The sequence below is a fragment of the Sceloporus undulatus genome, chromosome 1 (genome assembly GCF_019175285.1).
Source record: "Sceloporus undulatus isolate JIND9_A2432 ecotype Alabama chromosome 1, SceUnd_v1.1, whole genome shotgun sequence".
Lineage (NCBI taxonomy): Eukaryota > Metazoa > Chordata > Lepidosauria > Squamata > Phrynosomatidae > Sceloporus > Sceloporus undulatus.
Window position 1 is genome coordinate 327,896,561 of NC_056522.1, and position 21,910 is coordinate 327,918,470.

Consider the following 21,910-nt stretch of genomic DNA (forward strand, 5'->3'; position numbering starts at 1 on the left):
AAGATACACTGAAAAGTCTCTCTGAAAACCAGTTGGTCAACAATGAAGAATTCAGTTAAATCTTCAAAAATTGCATTGTCATATATTACATAGCAGAAATTTTTGACACAACAGTCAGTTATGTGAAGCTCAGCTAAATGTAGTGATATGTGGAATGCAGCCTCATTTCTTACTGGTTGGGACTTCCTGGATGGTGTTTTTTAATCTACATGGAACTCTTCAGAATGCAGGGAGAAAGGGAAGGGGGCAGTTTGGCCAAGAAATATTCAGAGTTCAACTAATGCTACAAATCGGTAGTTCTCAACTCTTTCTTCACCATGGACCTCCCCCCCCCCCTTTTAAATATTTTTCTTGCTATGGGCCAGCCAGACTTAGCTCAATATTTAAACTCTAAAGTGCATCAAATATTAAAGTTGCTCATTAAGGAATTGCTTAAACAAAAAGACTGATCTACATCAAATGAAAGATGAAGGTAGGCCAGCAATTCCCAAAGGTGAGTTCTGAGATGCTGCTGGACTTCAATTCCCAGGAGCCCAACTCAACGTGCTAATAATTACAGACTGTGGGACTTGCAGTCCATCAATATCTTGAAACTCGGTTTGGGGAATCATGTGGAGATTCAGCATTGCCCAAGGGCTAATATCTGCAGATTAAACTGTCATTCAAGACACAGCCCACTTGGAAAGCTGGCAACTTTAACACCTTTACATAAACAAACAAACAAAAATAAATTAAGCACTGGTAGACAGTAAATTCAGAAAGTTGCTCTCCACAGTAGAATCTGCAAACTTTCATAACACAGTCCACACTTTGGGAAACTCCTACTGCACCAAAGCACAGAGTATACTTGCTTACAAAGCACTGCCTTGAAATACACAAGAAATATTCCTGAAACAATCACATCAAGGCTGCAATCCTATGCGCACTTACTAAGGAGTAAGCTCCAATGAATTCTGTGGAACTTCCTTCCGAGTCAACAGGTATTAAGTAGGTAGGTTTTACCACACTTTGTTTCCTGCAGTAACTGTGGTAAGCCACAATCATAGTCTATCAACTAAGCCTGAACCTCTGGATGCAGAAGACAAATACAGACATCCATGCAATAACCCACTATACCAGTGATTCCCAAAGTGGGTGGTAGGCCCTCCTGGGGTGGTGGAAGGTTCTGGGGTGGTAGTGAGGAGAAAATGGGGCAGTAGCAATAGCAATAGCAAGTACATTTCGATACCGCTTATCAGTGCACTTAAGCACTCCCTAAGCAGTTTACAAAGTGTAAGCTGGGTACTCGTTTTAGCGACCTCGGAAGGATGCAAGCCTGAGTTGAGCTTGAGCCCTTTTGCTGGTATTGAACTCGCAACCTTATGGTTTGTGAGTGAGTGGCTGCAGTACAAGTATTTAACCACTGCGCCACCAGGGCTCCTGGTGTAGGGGGGCAGTGAGGGAGAAAAGGGGTGACAGGGGAGCATCAGTCAAAGAACTTATCGCACAGGGCTCCAGACAGGGATGAGAATGGGACAAAAGGAGCCTGGCAGGGAACGGAACGAGTGGGGGATGCATTTTACAAGGAAGTCCCTCACTCCTTCCGTTCCCCTCTCTTCCACTCCCAAGCTCTCCTCAGAGGGGGAGATTTTTGAGAACTGTTCTAAACAGTTCTCAAAAAATCGCTCCCTCTGGAATGGATGGGGAATGGGACGGAATGGAACGAGTGAGGGACTTCAGTGTATGGTAAAATGCGTCACTCACTCATCCTCCACTCGTTCCTGGCTCCTTCCGTTCCATTCCCATCCCTGCCTGGAGAACGTGGTGCAATAAAATTCAAAGTATTGGTGTGTAAGAAAGACAAGGGGAACCAGTGGCCTTCAGGACCATGGTGGGAATGAGGATTGCATGATACTTCTTTTCAAGTTCCTCAAAGAACTACTACACAGCCTCACTGATCATTTTGTGTGATGCTATCTCCCACTGTTTGCCTGCCCATGTGCGTTCACTCCTTTACCGGTGTCTTTCACTAGTAGTGGCAACTGGAAAACTCTCATGAGGCTTGGGCACAGAGCATCATTTCTGTGGCTGGGAGTGGCACCATTTTGGGACAGACTGGAGCAGAGTTAGAGCATACAGTGCCAGGGAAGAAGTGGCAAAAAGGAGCTTTCAAATTTGGGATCCTGCTTAAGCTTTATGAGCTTTGCTGGGACTTGGCTAGCAGGTTGGAGTTGCACTGCTGCTCTTACTTTCTTTCATCAGACAGGCTAAGAGTTTAACAGAAGAAATAATGTATGTGGGAGAGTAGACACTTGAACCTGTATAGGATAGACATGTCTTCTGCTCTGAGAACATTTCTAAAGAGTGAGATATAAATACAAATGATGACGATGATGATGTTTCTGGGGAAGGAGAAACTGTGCTCAATTATTGGAAAATGAAGTTCACCACGGAGAAATGTAAGGTACTGTACTTAGGGCAGAAAAATGAAATGCACAGATACAGGATGGGGGACACCTGGCTGAACGAAACTACGTGTGAAAGGGGTCTAGGAGTCCAAGTAAGCCACAAGTTGAACATGAGTCAACAATGTGATGCGGCAGCTAAAAAGGCCAATGGAATTTTAGGCTGCATCAATAAAAGTATAGTGTCTAGATCAAGAGAAGTAATAGTGCTACTCTATTCTGCTTTGGTCAGGCCTCACTTGGAATATTGTGTCCAGTTCTGGGCACCACAATTCAAAAAAGACATTGAGAAACTGGAGCGTGTTCAACGGAGGGTGACTATAATGGTGAAGGGTCTGGAAACCCTGCCCTATGAGGAACGACATAAACAGCTGGGGATGTTTAGCCTGGAGAAGGGAAGGTTAAGAGGTGATATGATAGCCCTGTTTAAATATTTGAAGGATGTCATATTGAGGAGGGAGCAAGCTTGTTTTCTGTTGCGCCAGAGAACAGGACCCAGAATAATGGATGCAAGCTACATGGAGTCTCCTTCTTTGGAGGTCTTTAAGCAGAGGTTGGATGGCCATCTGTCGGGGATGCTTTGATTGAGATTTCCTGCATGGCAGGGGGTTGGACTGGATGGCCCTTGTGGTCTCTTCCAACTCTATGATTCTATGAAAGAGTCCTTTGTTGTGTCTTGGAGGAGCTCCTGCAGTTAAAAATTTTCTCTTGCCGGACCATACCAGTTTCCAGTCCAGAACATGTGGCCTCTGTAACCCCCTACATTGAGAGTCCCTCCTCTCTAGGGAGAAGCTTCTCCCTTGCACATGGTCACCCTGGGAGCAGCAGCTGAACAGCTGGCTGAGCAACAACCAAGAGGCCTTTTGTCCACACTGGCCTTTGCTGGCATGGGTGGACTTCTTGGCAGCTTCTTAGCCAGCTGTTCAGTTGCTACTCTCAGGATGACAGAGTGTAAAGGGAGCAGCGACTGAGCAGCTGAGAAACAGCGACCAAGAAGACTCTCTCCTGTGCTATCCTTTGCTGCAACACCAGCACTAGCAAGAAGCTTCTCAGTCACTGCTCAGCCAGCTGGTCGGTTGCTGCTCCCAAGGTGATTTGGTGCAATGGGAGGAATGACTGTTTGGAATTTGCAGGTGAACAGTAGACCTCCTTTCAAAAAATATACCTGGATGTGTGTGCTAGGGGTATCACCCAAGCGGAAAGGGGGCAGTCTGGGGACCACTGCACTATACTTTATCCTGCACTCAATTGAACCCTGAAACCCTGTCATGATCCCCAGATCTCCTGTGGGAAGGAGGAAGTCTGTGTCGTGTCTTAGATTGTAAGCATGAAGGCAGGGAACTGTCTAATTAAATGATTTTATGTACAGTGCTGTGTAAATTTACAGCGCTACATAAATAAAGCTTAATAATAATAATAATAATAATAACAAGTCCCTGACTCCCTGCTTCTAAAATAATCTGGGTGGCTCCAGAGGGCGCTGCCCATTTAACCCTTTCTTGGCATAGTTATCCAAAAATAAAGCCTACACTGGAATATGGATCCAAATAAGAATGACAACAACCTTTGTATCTACTGCTCACAATTTGATGCCCCCCTCAAAATATTCCCATTCTTCCAGACCAGTGGTCCCCAAACTGTGCCCTTTAAGAAATTCTGGCTTGGGTCCAACCTATCAACAGAATTGCCTCCTTCCATACAATCCACCCTGTGCTCTCAGGTCCTCTGGGAAAAATTTACTACAGCCTATAAAGACCAGGTTGGCTGCAGTTACACAGATGACCTTTTCTTCAATAGCTCCCAGATTATGGAATGGCCTGTTGGAGGAGATCCATCACATTATCATCTTGGACAGCTTTAAAAAGGTTGTCAAGATGGATCGCTTCTGGCAGACCTTTCTTGAATAGCAAACCCGACCACCATCCAACTGACCATCACACTGAATGACCTGTAACCCCATTGGCTGGTCTCTGATTATTTTAATGGATTATTTTAATGTTTAAATGTGTTTAATTGATGTTTTAGGGGAAGAAGGGAATAATTAGGATTATTGTACTGTATGGATTCAGCTCCCAGAAGCCTCAGCTATGTTGGCCAATAGTCTGGGATTCTGGAGATGAAGACCAAAATCCCTTAAAGAGCACAGTTTGGGGACCAATGTTGTAGACTATACTAGGGCTGCCATATTATTTAGTTACTAGTTTTAAAAATTGTACCAGTGTAATTGTATTTTAACATTATAGTCTGTTCAACACTCTTTTAATATTTTTTGTGTATTGTGTTTTTATTTGTACCTGTTTAAATCATATTATGAGCAGCCTTGGGACACAGTTTTGGAGAAATCAGATAAACAAAACAAAATTCTACCCAGATTCTAGGTCTGAATTCCCTTCCTATGGCCTACAATCAGTTGGCCTACAAGAAGTACCAATCTTCTCTCATTTCTTGCCTGCTTGTTCTCCCACTTTCTTCCTTCATCTCTTTTTGTCCATTTTTCTCTCCCTTTGAAGGGGGGGGGGGGTGAGAACTTGGGGATTTCACCACTTTCACATCCATGTCTCCATTCTTACTCTACATGTACCTTTGTGGCTGACAGCAAAGGAAACTGGAATCCATGTAGATCTAACAAACTATTACCAACATTTATTTCTACCCACTCCCACTTCCTGTGTGTGTATGTGCTTGCATCTGTAAGGGATGATTTCCCTCTAGGTTTAGATCTGATTTGGGGACTTTAAAATAAAGCATGGCTTCTTCTGTTCCCTTCCACTGTCTTGATTTTATTCGCTCTGTGCATTTGGGCATTTCTTCTGTATAACTTACTAATTTGATTATCTGTGCTTGGAAAACCTAATTTAATGAACAAATTTTGGAAGACCCAAATAACTAAATGTTAGTGTAAACTAAGAAGAACAAAATGCCTCTGGAGGACAAAACAGAACTGGTGTGGGACAGCTTCACTCAGCTGGGTAATTAAATTTAAAAACATAGCATACTTATTTTTCCTTGAAGTCTAAGGCGCATTACAGAGTGCCGAAAAGCGGCGCTCTGCCTGTGCCGTCATTAGCTACGCCGAGAAGCCCCAGCGGCCAAACCACGAGGCTTCCCGGTGCAGCTAAAAAGAAGCGCCAAAATGGCGCTTCTCTGCGTTGCGTCATATGAGCTGCGCGTGTGGATGCAGCGCATCCGCTACATAAAGATGGCGGCCCCCGTGTGGAATAGGCGCCGCCATTTTGTACGGACTTGGTCTGTACTAGGGTTAGGAGTGTCCGGAAGTGACGTCCCTTTCTAACCCTAGTACGGACTGAGTCCGTACTATTATGCCCGTCTGTAACGGGCCCTAGACTTGTTCATAAAAGGAGGGGAGCGAGCATAAGTCCAACCGGAAAAGTTGGGCCAATCAGTCAAAAGCACTGGAGACCCCCACCACCACCACCACCAACAACAAAATGAAATATATTCCTCCTAGTATTAGAGGAAGTATTGTATTGGTTTCTGCTGAACACAGAGGAGAATTGTGTTCCATTTCCTGCTCTTTCTGCTTTCACAAATTTTACCAAGCTTCTTGAGGGCAGAAATGTGTTATCTTATACTTTGTAAAGCATCATTATTTTATTTATTTATTTACGGTATTTATATCGTGCCCTTCAGCCCTAAAGGCTCTCAGAGCGGCTTACAATTATTATGATTTAAATTAGATAGTTCCCTGCCCTCAGGCTTACAATCTAAAAAGACACGACACAAAAGGAGAAGGGAATGGTGGTGGGGAAGGGGATCAGGTCAAGCTGTTCTTCTCTCACTCTGAGGCAGATGACCAAGGCAGATGAACTGGAGGGAGGGCTCTGCTTCTTAATAGAGGCCAGGCCTGATGGCGTTGGGCCTGTCCTCTCATGATATTCAGGTTGCTACATAATCAGTAATAATAGATCCTGAATAACCAGTCTTTCTTTCTAAACTAAAGACACTGGCAGACTATTTGGTTTCTTGTTTTATAAAAAGTCACAAGTATGCTTTTCAAGACTAAAGTTAGCCATCACAATGCGTTAGATTCACACGTCTGGATATTGTAATTTCAGAGATTCTTCTGACAGCTGTTCTTTGCTCCTTTTCTCTTCCCACTCCCCTTTCTCATAATTTTTGTTTTATTGAAAGAATAAAATTGTGAGCTGGTAATTTAACAGACTTAATCAGGGCAAGTTAAGTTTTTGGAGATGCAATAGGTTTCCTATGGTGAGGTCTTGCTTATCTTTAACAGAGTAGAGGACAAAGCACACAAGAAAGTATTCACTGTGACACCTCTCTCATTGGATATGGCAACTGAAAAATTACTGAATTATTTAGAGCCAGGAAAAAGATCTTTATATGCTGGTTTCAAGAAACATGTTTGTAGTTGAATTTACACACATGAGAAAACATGTTAAAAAATCTCAAACCCATGTTTGTGACATTTACTACACTTCTCCCCAGAAAGGCTTTCATAAAATGAGTTAACTTTGAAAAATATTGCTTATTTTATCAATTATATTAATATCCCATTTCCCCTCCAATGAGTTCAATGGGGCTGAAATCTCAGAGTGAGAAGTTGCTTACCCAGCAACCCTGGGAACAAGGGTTGACTAAGACATGGAAATCTCACTCTGTGGCAGGAGGTATTCATGAATAAGTCTGGAAATTTAAGTCAAAAAATTGACCCCAAAAAACTAGGTTGACTTATCCACAGGTCAATGTAAATGCTGTACTTTTATCAAAAAAGGAAGCATGCCCTGGTAAAAGGTGAAAGCTTAATCTCTTTTTGGAGCACCAAAAAGAAGCATCAACCCCCTCTACTATTCCATCCATCCAGCCTTTAGGGTGAGCATAAAGAGTTATGCTTGTCAACATTTAAAGATCTTTAATATCATTTTTCTTTGCTTCATCCTTTACATCCTTTGTTACATGCGGCTAAGTTTTACACTTGACTTATTCACTGGTCACATCAAAATCCATAATTTTGGCCCTAAAACCTGTCCTTGACTTATACATGAGGTCGACATAGTTGAGTATATATGGTATATTTTATAAGAGGAGAATCACTGTTTTTTCTGTGATAAATGGCAAAAAAGTGACAAGCAGATTTTTACATATGTCATAAAAAATGAAACTAAACAACAACAACTAATGAAACTGAAATTCCACACATTCTTAAAACTTAGACCACACAAAACACTTTGGCAATGTAATGGATGTAAAATCAAACTTGGCAGCATTTGTGAATCTTTAATTCTACAAAACGTCTACCATATATTGCAAGAATAATTAAATTTAACCACAAGTTGTATCTTCATATTCTTGATCATGCACAAACATAACAGTGGCTGCTATTTAATGAAAGTGTAGGGTGTGAGGAGGACAGAAGTAAAAAAAACAGCAAGGTGGGGTGCACAGAGGAAATTCTATTTTACAGATACAACAGAAACAGACAGTACTGCCAAAACAACACTTTAACATTCTTCCTTTCCCACATCCCTTCTCAGCAGTACAGCTGAAAACAAGCAATCCCATTAATCTTTGTCTTCTCTGGCACACTATAGCTTTTCTGTTATCTACATGTCAGGTTTTAATTCCCACATTCACAGCCTTCAAGATAAAGTACATGAGAACAAATTTATAATCTCCAAGACATGCGTTCTCTCTGCACATGCTACAAGCTGTGTCATTTAAGCCAGAGCTTCTCTGTATTTCCAGTAATGTTTAATGCTTTTCCAAAGTAAAGGGAAAAAGCAACACTCCCTTATCTTTATCAAACAGGAAGTTAAAAATAGTACACATTCCCCAAAAGGTCAATGTAAAAGAATAGTTTCAATTTATGTTACTATCTAAAAGCTATCATGCTAAAACATGATTGCAATCTATGGTCACTTATCATGAATACATGTAAGGCATAAGAGAAAATGCTCTTTTAATGCAGCCATATGCACCTGAAATGTCTGCAGTGGCCAATTATAGTCGAAATTATTATATATACTAGAATCAGGACTTCTTGCTATAAGAAGTAGAAACTGTGAAACTCTGTCTCAAAGCTGAACAGAGAATATAAGAATAGGCCTGATGGATCAGATCACCTATTCTGACACCCAGAGATCTATGAGCTGCCCCAAAGCAAAACTTGAAGACAACACCCACTTTCCAGCAACTGGCATTCAACATTACAGTGGAGCCTTCATACTGGTGCACCAGCAATCTGCTAATTTGACCCCCTCACCCCGCAGATTGCCATACCCCATATTAGTCAATGCATGCAGACATGCTAACCGATACACACACACACACTACCACCAGTGAATAGTATGGGGTGTGACAGTCTACGTGCAGATCATCCATGGTTTTTTTGCCAATTGGGGGGGGGGGGGGAGCCCTGGAACCAAATTCCTATGGATGGGAAGGGTCCACTGTATACTGCTTCTGTACAGCCAACAAAGAGTTTGTATAATTTCTTTTTTCTGACTAAAGCCTCCTGGTCCTGAATCCCCAGGCTCTAAACGAACATACCTAATAAACAGTGATATACATATTCTTTAAGCTCCCCCCCCCACCCCCTTTAAACTCTCTGTATAGCAATGGCATCCCTTCAGCTGTTGTTCAAAGGCATTCCTTGCTATTGGTTTCACTAAGGCTGATGGAAGTTGTAATTTAATAAAATCAGGAAGACTGTGCTATTCCCAACCCAGGTTTAATAAATCCAAGTTAGAAAACATCACTATACCATGAAACCCTTAAATATGCAATGAATGAAGAAGTACTTTCTTTAGTTTGTTCTGAATTTACAGAATCTGGGTTTCTTCTATTTGCATTCTCATCACTGTGTCTACAGTGGTGGTTAGTTTCTGTCAGGTACTAGATAGCTGGGTTTCTTCCCTTAAAGCAGTGGTTCCCAACCTGTGGGTCAGTATCCCTTTGGGGGTCGAATGACCCTTTCATGGGGGTCGCCTAAGACCATTGGAAAACACCTATTTAATTAAAGTTATGAAGTAGCAATGAAAATAATTTCATGGGTTTGGGTCACCACAACATGAGGAACTGTATTAAGGGGTCGCGGCATTAGGAAGGTTGGGAACCACTGCCTTAAAGTGAACAAAATTTGGCTACCAGTTCTGAGGAATAGCAAAATAAGGACTCAGCAAGTGCAAATAGGAAACCATTCAGAGTTAGGGGCTTTCCCAGCAGATAATGATCACTAATTAGCAGACACTAATCCTCTTTTGTAATAGCCTCCCAGCCTGAGGCCGGCCATCAGCACAGAACAATACACATGCAAATCACTCCTGCATTGCCAGGCTCACACAGTATATATACACTCAAAATTTCCAGGCAAAGCCTTATCTGAAGATGCCAGCCACAGATGCTGGTGAAATGTCAGGAAGAAAAATTTCTAGAACATGGCCACATAACCCGAAAAACCCACAAAAAACCATGGATGCCAGCCATGAAAGCCTTCGACTTCACATTGAAAGGATTAGAAATTTTAGTAGTCAGGAAGTGTGCTATCCATTTCTCTGACTTCATGACATACTTTCTTATCTTCCTAGTTCATTTTAAACCAAATAGATTCCTGCACATTTGGGTGTGTCTGGAATTTTAAAAATATTTCTTGCGTGTGTATTTTTACACAGAAGAAACTAAGGAGTGTTTCTACTCTTTAGTGGTGGGTTTTGTGTATCCATCAGAGGGTTGAACTAGATGATTGTAGAGCTGCCTTCCAACTGCTATGGTACCACAGGATAATTATATGATGAAGCAAAACTTGTTGGACAATGTATGTTGCTTGTTGGTTTAATTTTTATTTTCCTGAAACTGTTATCAAATAAACATTGTTTTTCAGTTTGAATCCAAGAATAGCCTTAGGATAGAAATGTTAGGGCAGCCAAAGATATCAGTGGGTTTTGCTTCCAAATCAGCAATTAAGACAAATTTGAAAGTGTCATTAAATTTAAAAAGGGAGAAAAAAAGATGAAACAGCTGGAGTCCAGTGGGATTCTTCTTTCTTGGTAAACCAATGCTTCTTTCCTGAATCCTGCAGAAGATACTAGAGCAGGTATTTACTGCAGCAGAAAATAAATTAGAAGTTGCTTGTGATTCAGAGATATTTCCCAATAAAACATAGTTGTATAGCAATTCAGAGCTATGAAGTGGAAGTTCCCAGCAGGTATATTATAATTATTTCTGTATATTTTTGAAGCTATTAGACTATTAGACTAGAGTATTACTGTGCACATTCTCTATTATTGTGATGTTTTTCTCTTGAGTATGCTTCTTAGTGATGCAGTACTGAGATTGCCTCCATTTTTATACAGCGTCTGGAAAAAAAATCCCAGCACTTTTGAATTTGCAGGTTAGCACTATGGAAGCCACTAATTTTTGGTCCCAGACAGTTGTGGTATGGAATAAAGAATACTGATGATAAATATGAAACACTTTGAGAACAGAGAGAAAACTTTGCAAATTAAGACAGAGAAATCCTATTATTGATGCAAATTGTTTTGATAAATCATGGATGAGCCATTTCTGGCACACCAGATGTTACTGGGGTGCAGTCCTATCATTCCCATGCTATTGGTTATGTTGGCTAGGATACCTATTTTACATATGAGGGTAAGCTTTTATTTCATCTTTTATGTTGTTAGTAATCTTGTCGGCTCTATTTATACATTCCATAATTTTAAACCTGCTGTTAAATCAATCTTTTCTGCATGGTCTGTAGCATTTTATATGTTATGCTTCTGCAATTGTTTATAATTACTTAATTGCAATGGTTGTAATGGCTGATAGTGTAATTGCTTTATTATTATTTGCTGATGTATCATTCAGATGCTAGTACAAATGGATGATTAATTTTGTTAATTAGTTTAATTTGATATTTTTAATTATACTCATTTGACTTGCCTTAATTGGACTGAACTGTTATATAAGTTGATTTTGGAAGTATATTTGGTTATTTTTACAGAATGTAAACCTCCTTGAGTGCAACAATTGAGAAAGACAGTGTACAGATTAAAAATGAAATGAAATGAAGCTTGACAGATCCTATGGAAAAGACCATCATAATTTTTTTTCTGGGGGAAAAGTGGTATTCAGTTTTAGCAAAAATGGTATTCAGATTCAGCAGTATGAATCGAGTGTACTTCTACTCTTCTAGGTTTAACTGAAATCCAACATTCCACATGCATTGTATAAACTGAATAAGCTTCCTGCGGGATATAAGGAAAATATGGCTGGGTTTAAATGTTAAGAATACTATGGGTCAAATACTATGGGTAATATATGGTGTACCCACCCTCATACGTTTGTAGACCTTTCATGTTGTGGTGAGGTTCCATGCTGAACTAGGGAATATGTAACTGTACAGGGGAGACATGAGGGAATGGCAGTCCAAACCTTAGTGAGAATTATGAACACCAAATTGCTTTATATTGAATCATTTAGCTCAGTACAGTGGTACCCTGGGTTACGAAATTAATTCGTTCCGCGGCACCCTTCGTAACCCGAAAGATTTCGCAACCCGAAAAAGCCATAGCCGCTAGCGCTGGAAGCCGCGATTTCGTGCGAAAAAGCGCCGAAAAGCACCAAAATTTTTTTTCGTAAGCCGGAAAAAAAAAACGTAACCCGGAACAGTTTTTTCCTATGGAATTTTTTCGTATCCCGGAAATTTCGTAACGCGGTGCTTTCGTATCCCGGGGTACCACTGTACTGTCATCTCTGACTGGCAGGTGCTCTTTTTGCATTTGAGGTAGGATTCTACCTGGATACTTCTGGTTTTAACTGCTGGTCTCCCCTTCCCATTTTACCCAAACATGCCACTGCTTCTGAAATCAGACCAGATTGGAACACTCAAGGTGTACAGTGCTTTAGTCCAGGAAAATTACAAACACCTATGCTTAAAATAGAGTTGTGAATATAGGCAAATGTATATTATGAACCATCTGGCTATTCTCTCCCCCCCCCCCCCCCCCCATTTTTCATCTCCTATTAATTTACTTTTAGAGGATGATTTTCAACACCTAAGAAGGACTGCAACGCAATGAGAATTCCAACTGCCCAAACAAATAACATTTAAAGTTGTGCTTTAATTGGTTGGCCCTAATTTACTATCCAAAACTGGAGATAGTTCCTGTACTGTTAATAAGTGTGTACAAGAAGGAATCTCGGAAGGCACTGCTTATTATGCAACCAGATAAAAAGCAACATCTGCTGAAGTTCCTTTTTCTACACAAAATGAATAATCTTCTCCTCTCCAGTCTTCATTTTTGCAATCCTAGGACAACCTAATTTCAATCCCATTATGCTTTAAACTGATTTAGGAGTTAGTGAAGTTACAAGAGGCAATAAGCAGCTCCCTAGTAAATGGAGGTGGAAAGAGATCATTTACTGTGAATCCAGGCAACCTCACGACTGATACTGTTAACACGTCTTCTCTTCCATGAACCTTGCCTTGCTGTTAGGGAGGCACACAGTACACAAGGCCAAGTTTTGGGACTTTTTGTTTCTTCTCCTATCTGCTATTTTTGTATTATCTTGCTTGCTGAAGAAATCTAGAGAACTGAAATGTTTATGTTACTTATGCACTTACATAACATTTTAGTAGCCTTTATAAAAACATTATTCATTATTTCATTATTATATTGATTTTTGTTTTTACTTCTGGACTAGACTACTACTGTGCTTTCTATTAACAGCAGACTCAGTCTTCCTGGAAAGTTTCAGGCATGCTACTTTATTTGTCTGATGGCTCAATCAGCAACATAAATTTGGTTACTGATTATTCTACAAACTCTCCTGCAGTTTCAGTTGTACAAGGTGACATTATTTAATTGCTTTTCAAATTGTTATGTGTTGATGTATCTTTTCTGCTACTAATTTACTATAGACCCATAACAGTAACCTTGTCTTACCTCTTGAAAAAAAGGAGCATAAAATTAAAGAATAATTAGAAAGGAGTTTGCCTCCCCCTCCCCATAATACACAGAAACCTCTGACAGTTTAGTCCTCATCCCATGTAGGTATAAAAGGGGGATGCTACAATTCCCAACTCCTATGTCCTGAGCCTCTTTGGCTCCTGACATCCATGCATCATGTAGGCACCTCTGTTTTAGATGTCCACATCTGAGAATGGGACAACATGTGATATTAGGGACAGAGTCAACAGTAAAGTCAATATGTCCGGGAAATGTGTGAGCAGATATCCAATGAACCAGGTGATTGGTGTGTAAGAGCTGTCAAGTAGTCAGTGCAGTAGAAATGAGACAAGGTGTATTAGAGCCAAATGAAGAGAGGGGCACTGGTTGTCAGCAAGTCCATATTTTTTTAAACAAATCAGCAATCCAGATACAAGAGCCAGGGATTATCCAAATCACTTATTAATTATATAAATAAAGCATTGCAATTTGGGAACTTTCTACCAGTTGGTTTTCATATGTTTCTGGCACCTAACATTAATCAACTAATAGAAACTGCTGTGATACTTAATGTGTGCTTGAGCCAGAATGGAGTAGTGGTTTGAGTGTTGGACTGTGACTCTAAATATCAGGGTTTGATTCACAGGTAAGGCGATTTCTCAGTCTTCCAGCACAATCCTATAGTCTGCTTCTGGTAGAAACTGACCACAGAGTGGGGCTGGGGGACCTAGGAATGTCTAGAAAGGTCTTCTCTCTAGGAATCTCTTGGTCCTATAATGTGATTGTATGGTAAACTTCTGCCAGAAGTCATTCATTTCAATAGGCTTCACTACTATCTGCAGGTTTGCATATCTGTGAATACAGGGACCATATTGTACTTTTCAAATCACTTTAGCATAGTAACGTTGCTGCTTCCTGGGCTGCCAATGACTGGAAAAAAATACCACGTGCCCTCATGTATCTTAAATTACAGGGGCTAGAATATGATCAAAGAAATCAGATCACTCAGCATTTTAAGCATGCACACTTGGTGGTATGCATGTTACAGAGATAAGCCTAACAACCCAGACCATGTGGCAACCTCAGTTCTAGACTTCATTCTTCCATAAATACTAACTCAGCATTCTAATTAAGAACCAGTATATGGTTTATGCAAAACATCTGTGGCTGGTAAACATATACCAGGCCTGCACAACTTGGCCGTTTGTAGGGGCCAAAATTAAATAGGCTAAACCTCTTAGGGCTGCAGATAAGTTTTAATTAAATATTAATTAATATTAATTAGAATTAATTAATATTAATTCCTTCCTCCTCCTCCTTTGCTGGGCCCTCTCAGGAGAAAGCCAAGCAGCGGAGGAGAAAGTGGGGCAGTGGAGGAGCCTTGTAGGGCAAGCATTTGTCTGTCCTCCTATTCCTCTGCCTGGCCTTCTTCTCAGGAGAAAACTGGGCAGTGGAGGACCCTTGAAGTCGTTGCACATCCTTGTGGGTCGCCTGAAATCCTTTGGCGGGCCAGATGCAGCCCCTGGGCTGTCTGCTGTGCAGGCCTGACATATACTGTAGGTGGAATTTCATATTTTTTTTATAGGCAACAAGTCATAGCCAGAAAGTGGAACACATCAAAACAGGTAAATTCTTTGTAGATTTCCTCCACATCACAGAATCCAATTCCATAACAGCATCATGTTAATAACACTTCTGCATCTCTCTCTCTCTCTCTCTCTGGAACAGTGTATTACAATATTTTTTTAACTCTCCCTCTCCCTCTGTAGGCACTCATTTCCTGCAAGAAACAGAACCATGAGCTTGGGACTAGGTACAAAACAAATGTAAAATATGTAATGTAAAGGTAATACTATACAACAATCTACAAATTAATAAGAATAACTTTATATGCTTTAAATAATATACTAAAGTAAGTAATGTGAAAAGACATATGCAATACATAATATAAACATGGGCAATTGTAAGTACAAGTATGCAAAGGCTTCAACACAATGATAACACACATCAATATTAATTCAATGAAAGAATGAATGAAACAATTATAATATGCCATATTGAATTATACATAACATAATATGAAACTACAATAGAATAGAGGTATGTTTGTCACCGCAAATTAACACAGAATGTTTCAACACTATAGGTTTTCCTCAAGCACACTGAACAATTCAATATATCATGATCAGGTGTTCAGACAGGTGGAAACTATAAGTTTATTCAGAATGAAATGGAGTATATCAGGCTTGATTATGGCAATACTGAAGCAACAAATGAGCACTTTATGAGCAAAAATGCTTATAGTTTACAATTATTCTTTATCTTTAGTCAAATGACAGAGAGGTGTACTGAATCTTAACCAAGTATCTTCTAAATGAAAGTAGCAGTGAAAATAAAACATGCAACTTAAACCAGGGTTGAAATAGAGCATCTTGTTGGCTGCATGTAGCTCTGGGCCTCATAGTATGTCAGTAGCTGAAATTTTTTGGTTAATTCCAAATAATACTATTTTAGCAGGCTGATGGACTATTTTTGGATCCCAAACAGCCTTTTTTCTGATAAAGGAAGTGCTCTTTTGATCACTTTCAGTTTGATAAAAAGGGGCACATGTATTCCATGGGGGTACCAGTGTGGTTGCAGCCCTTGTGTCCTCCACAGTTGCTCACCTGTGAGTAAAAGTGATGACAATGACTTCTACAAAAAGCATATACCTAAAGCAACTACAGAAGAAATAGGAAAACCATAGTTGAGACTTAATCAGATATAGATAAAATGTATAGAGATTTCTTTGGAACAGAGTGAATCAGACCCATCCAGAGCCAAAGTTGAACTGTGATTCAAATATTTTAAAAATATTGCTTTTTGCTTTTTCTGATCTCCCATTCTTTAGCAGCGCCTTATTATATCTTTGCTTTAGGCATCCTGCAGGAAAATGGGTAATTGTAAAAAATTGCTGAAGCAGAAACCTTTCCTCTACAAAAAGGTCTTCAATGCCCTTCTTTGCGAATGGCTGGGGGGAAAGTATCAAACCATTTAGCTAACATACATGAACAAGAGTAGAAAGTATTTAAACTAAAACTCCTTTGTTGTATGTCATGCTCAGCACAGTAATGATAAATAAGGTGCTGCCACATTCCTTTACCCCCTCCCCTTTCTTCCTACTTTTTATACTAAGACAGAACATTATTTTGTTTTGATTACAAGTTCTGTTGATTTTTTTTAAGAGGCAGTGAGTGCACATTACACACTACAGGAAAAATGTGCTAAATAATTTTTCAGAAGGACCATTGGTATGCTCACATTACTCTCAAAAGTAATTTTTTTTACAGATGACTACATTACTTGTAATGCATTGTTTCCAAGCTCTGAATTATTATTATTATTATTATTATTATTATTATTATTATTATTATTATTAAAAAACCTTCAGATATTTGAGGCAATTTTAAAAAATAAAAACCCTTTCATATATTTAGTGGGAGAAAGCAGCAATGAATAAGTGAAATTCAGTCTGAAGGCAAATAATTTGTTCATTAGAATTTCATAACATTAAGCAAGACATTTAGCTATTTCAAACTTCTGAGAAAGTAAATTGCTCAATAGGGCTCACTGTGTAATTCATTAGTGTAGATGTTACAAAAACACAACAAGGAAGCTAATTGTTCATAAAAGAGTTCACTTTTTTCAAACTGTTTCTTAAAAAATCACTTCATGAAAGTTTCACCCAATATCAGAAAGGACACCTGGAAGATGAATTCAAATAATCAATTTTTCCTGAACAGAGAAATCTGATGGATATTCTGGAATCTACCATGGTGAGCACATTTTGGACATTGTTCCTGATAGTGCTATCTGATTATACTTTGAATCATGGAACATTGTCTGTGATGGGGATTTTATTGGGGGGAGGGGGGCACCTGAAGCTCTATGGGGAAGAAATAGTTCTGGTGAAGGATAGGAAGGAGTATCTGGGGTCAGTTCTTGGAAAGAGTCCTTCACCTTGTAGCAGCTCCTATAGTTAAAATTTCCCTTTCCTTGTCCAGGCCAGTTTACAATCCAGGGCATGTGGCCTCTGTAAACTCTGTGTGTGTGTATGTGTGTGTATGTGTGTGCGCGCGCACACACACACACACACACACACACTGCACTTCTTCCTTTGCATCTGGTTGCCTTTTGAGCAACAACTGAGTAATTGGCAGAGCAGCAACTGAGAGACCACCTGTCCACACTGTCCTTTGATGGAGGTGGCTTGGGTGAGAGGCTTCTTGGTTGCTGGATAGCCAGCTGCTCAGTTGCTCCTTCTAGTATGACCAAGTGTGAAGTGACAGAGATTCATTATTTTGAAGTTGCAGTAGCATTAGATCCAAACGCAGGAAATATGTGTGGGGTGTGTGTGATACGGTCATTCTCCAAGACAAAATGGGACGATAGTCAGAAAAAATTTGTGGACCACTGCATTAGATCATGCAAGTGACAATCAAAGCCTCAGTCTTTTTCACACTTCAGTATGCTGCCAAGAGATGAATATGGAAAAGAAAAGGTCCATATAACCAGCATAGAATCCACTGGCCCAGTCACTTTTTCTATAATGAAGTGTTCTCATTCTAAGTTTGGATCACAACATATTTATGGCAAAGCTGGCCCTCTCCTCAGATATGGTGAATTGCAGCCCCTGTCCCACCTTGCACCACTGTTCAGGACAGCTTCATTTACTATCTTCTGGCTGCAGCAAATACTGTAGATGGGAGATCACCAAACAGGTTTTCTGGAATGCCCTGAGAGTCACTTTTCTGCTAAGACATTTGCTACTGCCAGAGAGCCTGCTGGTAGAGCTTTTTCAGCTGCCTTCTTCTGTGCAAGTGCCACAGAAGAAACCATTTGTTTGTCAGAGCCCACCAGCCACAATAGCCTTTTCTGTGCTAGGTAATTTAAGCCTTACTCTAAGAAAGGACCCTTCATTGCATGCTATTTGGGGTGAAACAAGCAGGAGAGAAAAGGAGGTCCTTCTAAAAAAATTTTTTTTCAAATCTTTATTAAAATATGCAAGATTCAAAGATCTAAATGGGACAGGAAATTTGCTAAACATATTTTAAATGCACACAAAATCTCTTGTAGAGAGATCTTGTAGCACCTTTGAGACTAACTAAAAGAAAGAATTTGGCAGCACGAGTGCTCATAGACTAAAGTTTACTTCTTCAGATACATTTTGAGGAACACAGCTATATCTTTGTAAGAGCTCTTGTAAGGGCTTTCTTTCTAATATGTTAACATGCAATTTTGTTAAAAGTTTGGCTGGAAAGATTAATCATGATTAACTGAATCAGTTTTGAATCTCAATATTTCATTGTGACAAGCTGCACATACCACAAAAAGTGTTATTTAATCCAGTGTAAATCCCATAACAATATCTGACCAAAAAAGTCTTAAAGGTTTTTGAAATACTACAAAACCCCGAAGAACTGTCATTATGACCATCCACAATAGCAAGATGAAATGGAGATATGATAGGCAATTATAATTGTACTGAGTCACCTCCGGTTACCTGAATAACTGGTTCGGTTTCTTCATTGTCAAATGTCTTTTGATCAGCTCAACCTCTTCCTGGTGCAGAAAGACACTATTAATGTTACAAATAATGATAATATATTGCTGACTGGTAAGAGCAAGATAGCCAGCATGAAGAGAAAGAGGGATAAAAGATGATAGTTATTAAACACCTTAGAAAGTTGCTGCTAATTATGCTCTATTTTTATCCATTTGGAAGTCTAAAATTGAACCATTTTTGGTGATGGTCTTTATTAAAGATTTATTGTTTTTGAAAAGTTTCTAGCTCAAGTATTCTTGTGTTTTAGGGGCTTAACTTACAAAATCAGGTAACCTACTGAAGAATAATGAGATTAATATGCTTGTATATTTAAAAATTTATGGTTTTTTTCTTACATAGGACAGAAGAACAGCATAATGGTCCGGCACCAATGTGAAAGGTAGTAACAGAAGAAACACTACATCTCTAACTTGGCAGGTAATTCATACCTATAGATTGATGGTACTGAAAGTAACAGAGAAGTCTAGTTGAATTAACAAAAAGAATCACACTATAAGACAGCCTTCCAGCAAAGGCCATTTTTCAGTATCATGCACAGCACAGGATGTTAATTACAACCTCCTGGGTACCAGGAGCATACTCCATACAGGCAATATATGCAAATGAAATCTGGAGATGTTCTACATGGAGCCAATGTCAGTGGGATTATTCATGAATATTTTACTTAATTGTTTCTTTATGATATGTTTGACAAAACCAATCATCTTCCTAAATAAATTTGCTGAGCTGGCCAGACAGATCCCATCACAGATGGCACTATTTTCACAGGCATCACTTGTGACTCCTCAAAATGTTATCATTATGAACACCACAGACAGATGTGAGCCCCCCCCTCCCCAAGAATGATTCTGAGTGTCAATGCCTCCAGCAAATTAGTGATGGTAAATCTTGATTTTCCTGGTTCTTGACAGATGTCAAGAACAATGAACAAGACATTCAAAATCCCCCCCCCCCCCCACTACAATCACTAGGAAAGGTACAACTTCCCTATGAAACCCACACAACTTACCCAATAAATCTAGTTTTTGGAAACCACAAAGCTTCTCCTGAGAACTGAACACATTTCTCTGGAAAATGTGCAACTTTTTGTACAAAAAGCAAGAACAGAGGACCGAGTGGGACAAAAAGTAGTGCAGTTTCATTTTTGTTCTGTCTAATAAACATTTACTACTGTGAAAGTCATACACATGCTGTGGGTATTTATCACGGCGCAGTGTAGCTTCAGTTATCATTCTGCCCTGACTGCTTTTCACATTGGGTTTAATTACAGTGGGCCCTCCTTATATGCAGATTTGCCATCTGCGGATTTGAGCATCCATGGATGGCAAGCCTATATTGTCCCCAATGATGGCACACACACATCTGTGCTGCCATTGGGGACAAAAATCCCTCCCCTCTATTTCCTTCCTTCCTTCCCTCCCTCCCCTCCCCTCCCCTGCTCCTTCCGAGGCTTCTGCCCCGGCTTGGCTGTGGGGGTGGAATCTGCCTCTCAGTCAGCCAGGGTTGGAGCAAGGCTTGAATCTCAGAGCCCCGTCCCCACGCCCAGGACGGAGCCTCTGGCCCTGGCCCTGACTCCCTCTGAAACCCTGTTGGCTATAGGGAGCCAGGGCCAGGGCTTGGGTTTGGGAGCACCATCCCCAGGCCCAGCAGTCTGGATGGAGCCTCTGGGCTTTGAAACCCAAGCACTAGCTCTGGCACTGACTCCCTCTGGCCAACGCAATTTCAGAGGGAGCCAGGGCCAGGGCCGGGGTTTGGATTTCGGAGCCCAGAGGCTCCATCCTGGCTGCTGGGCCTGAGAACAGGTCTCTGATACTCAAACCTCAACCCTGGTCCCAGCCCCATTCCTGGCTGACTGCGAAGCAGACTCCGCCCCCACAGCCAAGCCAGGGCAGAAGCCTCGGGAGGAGGAGGGAGGGAGGGAGGGAAGCAGGGAGAGGGGAAGGAACGAGGGAGGGTGAAAAGGGAAGGAAGGAAGGAAGGAAGGAAGAAGATGGGGGCAATGGACTTTTGTCCCATTGTCCTTAATAGTGGTGTGGCCGCATGGCTGCACCACCATTAAAGACAATGGGACTTGAGCATCCGCTGATTTTGGGCATAGTGAAAAAAACTGTAGATATGTTTTTTTATTGCAAAGCTGCCCAGTTCTTGGAAAAAAGCCACACACACACCCTGCAAAACAAACAAACAAACAAAAACCTTTCCACAAAATTTCAGGAATGTTCAACTGGTTTGTTTGTATTCTTGTGTAACTTTCTTGAGTCACTTGTTGACATAAGGCAACCCTATGAGTTTCACAGAATTTTCTTAGGTAAGGAATGCTTTGGAGGTGGTTTTTACAAGGTCCTTCTTCTGAAATGCAGCTTAAAGGACCTGGTATTCACTGGTGGTCTTCAAGTGCTAACCAGGGCTGACCCTATTATCTTCCAAGGTCAGATGGGATCTGGTGCCTTTCGGATATTTGGGCCCTGTTGAGTGGGGCAGGGAAATACAAATTTGACTTTAAGAAGGAAATTGGACAACTTTTGTTCCATCCATACAGCAAGTGTGAGCAATGTGAAGGGCACAAAAATGCAGAGCAGCCCAAGTTATGAAAATAATATAGTTAGTTACTGGATCTGTTCAACTTATGCAGAGATATAGCTATCCCAGCTTGATGGGGCCTTTCACCATGAAAACATCAATAATTTTTTTTTTTTAAATACCATAAATAGACCCACTAGCTTCAGAGTCAATGTATTCCATCTGGACTTTGTGACAAATATCTTCCAGGGAAGTTACATATGCAATTGTAATCTGCAAATTGGAAATACATCAGATATGCAATTGGAAATATACAATTTTATATTTATTACCTGGCAATACTGTAAAATACATCTAAATTAATCCTGAAGCCAACCCCTGCTGGTGTCTCGTACACATGGTCCTCTGGCCAG

General features: G+C 40.4%; 1 protein-coding gene across 5 annotated transcripts in view; it reads right to left on the bottom strand.

Annotated features, from left to right (window-relative positions):
- STXBP6 (syntaxin binding protein 6) overlaps nt 1-21,910 on the bottom strand; it is a 179,696-nt gene that overhangs the window by 48,648 nt on the left and 109,138 nt on the right. The window contains exon 2 of one of the 5 annotated variants that reach the window (XM_042438171.1): nt 18,915-18,973. The exons of the other annotated variants lie outside the window; for them this stretch is intronic. The gene's annotated coding sequence lies outside the window, so the exon portion shown is untranslated. The remainder of the gene's footprint in view (nt 1-18,914; nt 18,974-21,910) is intronic. 5 annotated transcript variants of the gene reach the window in all.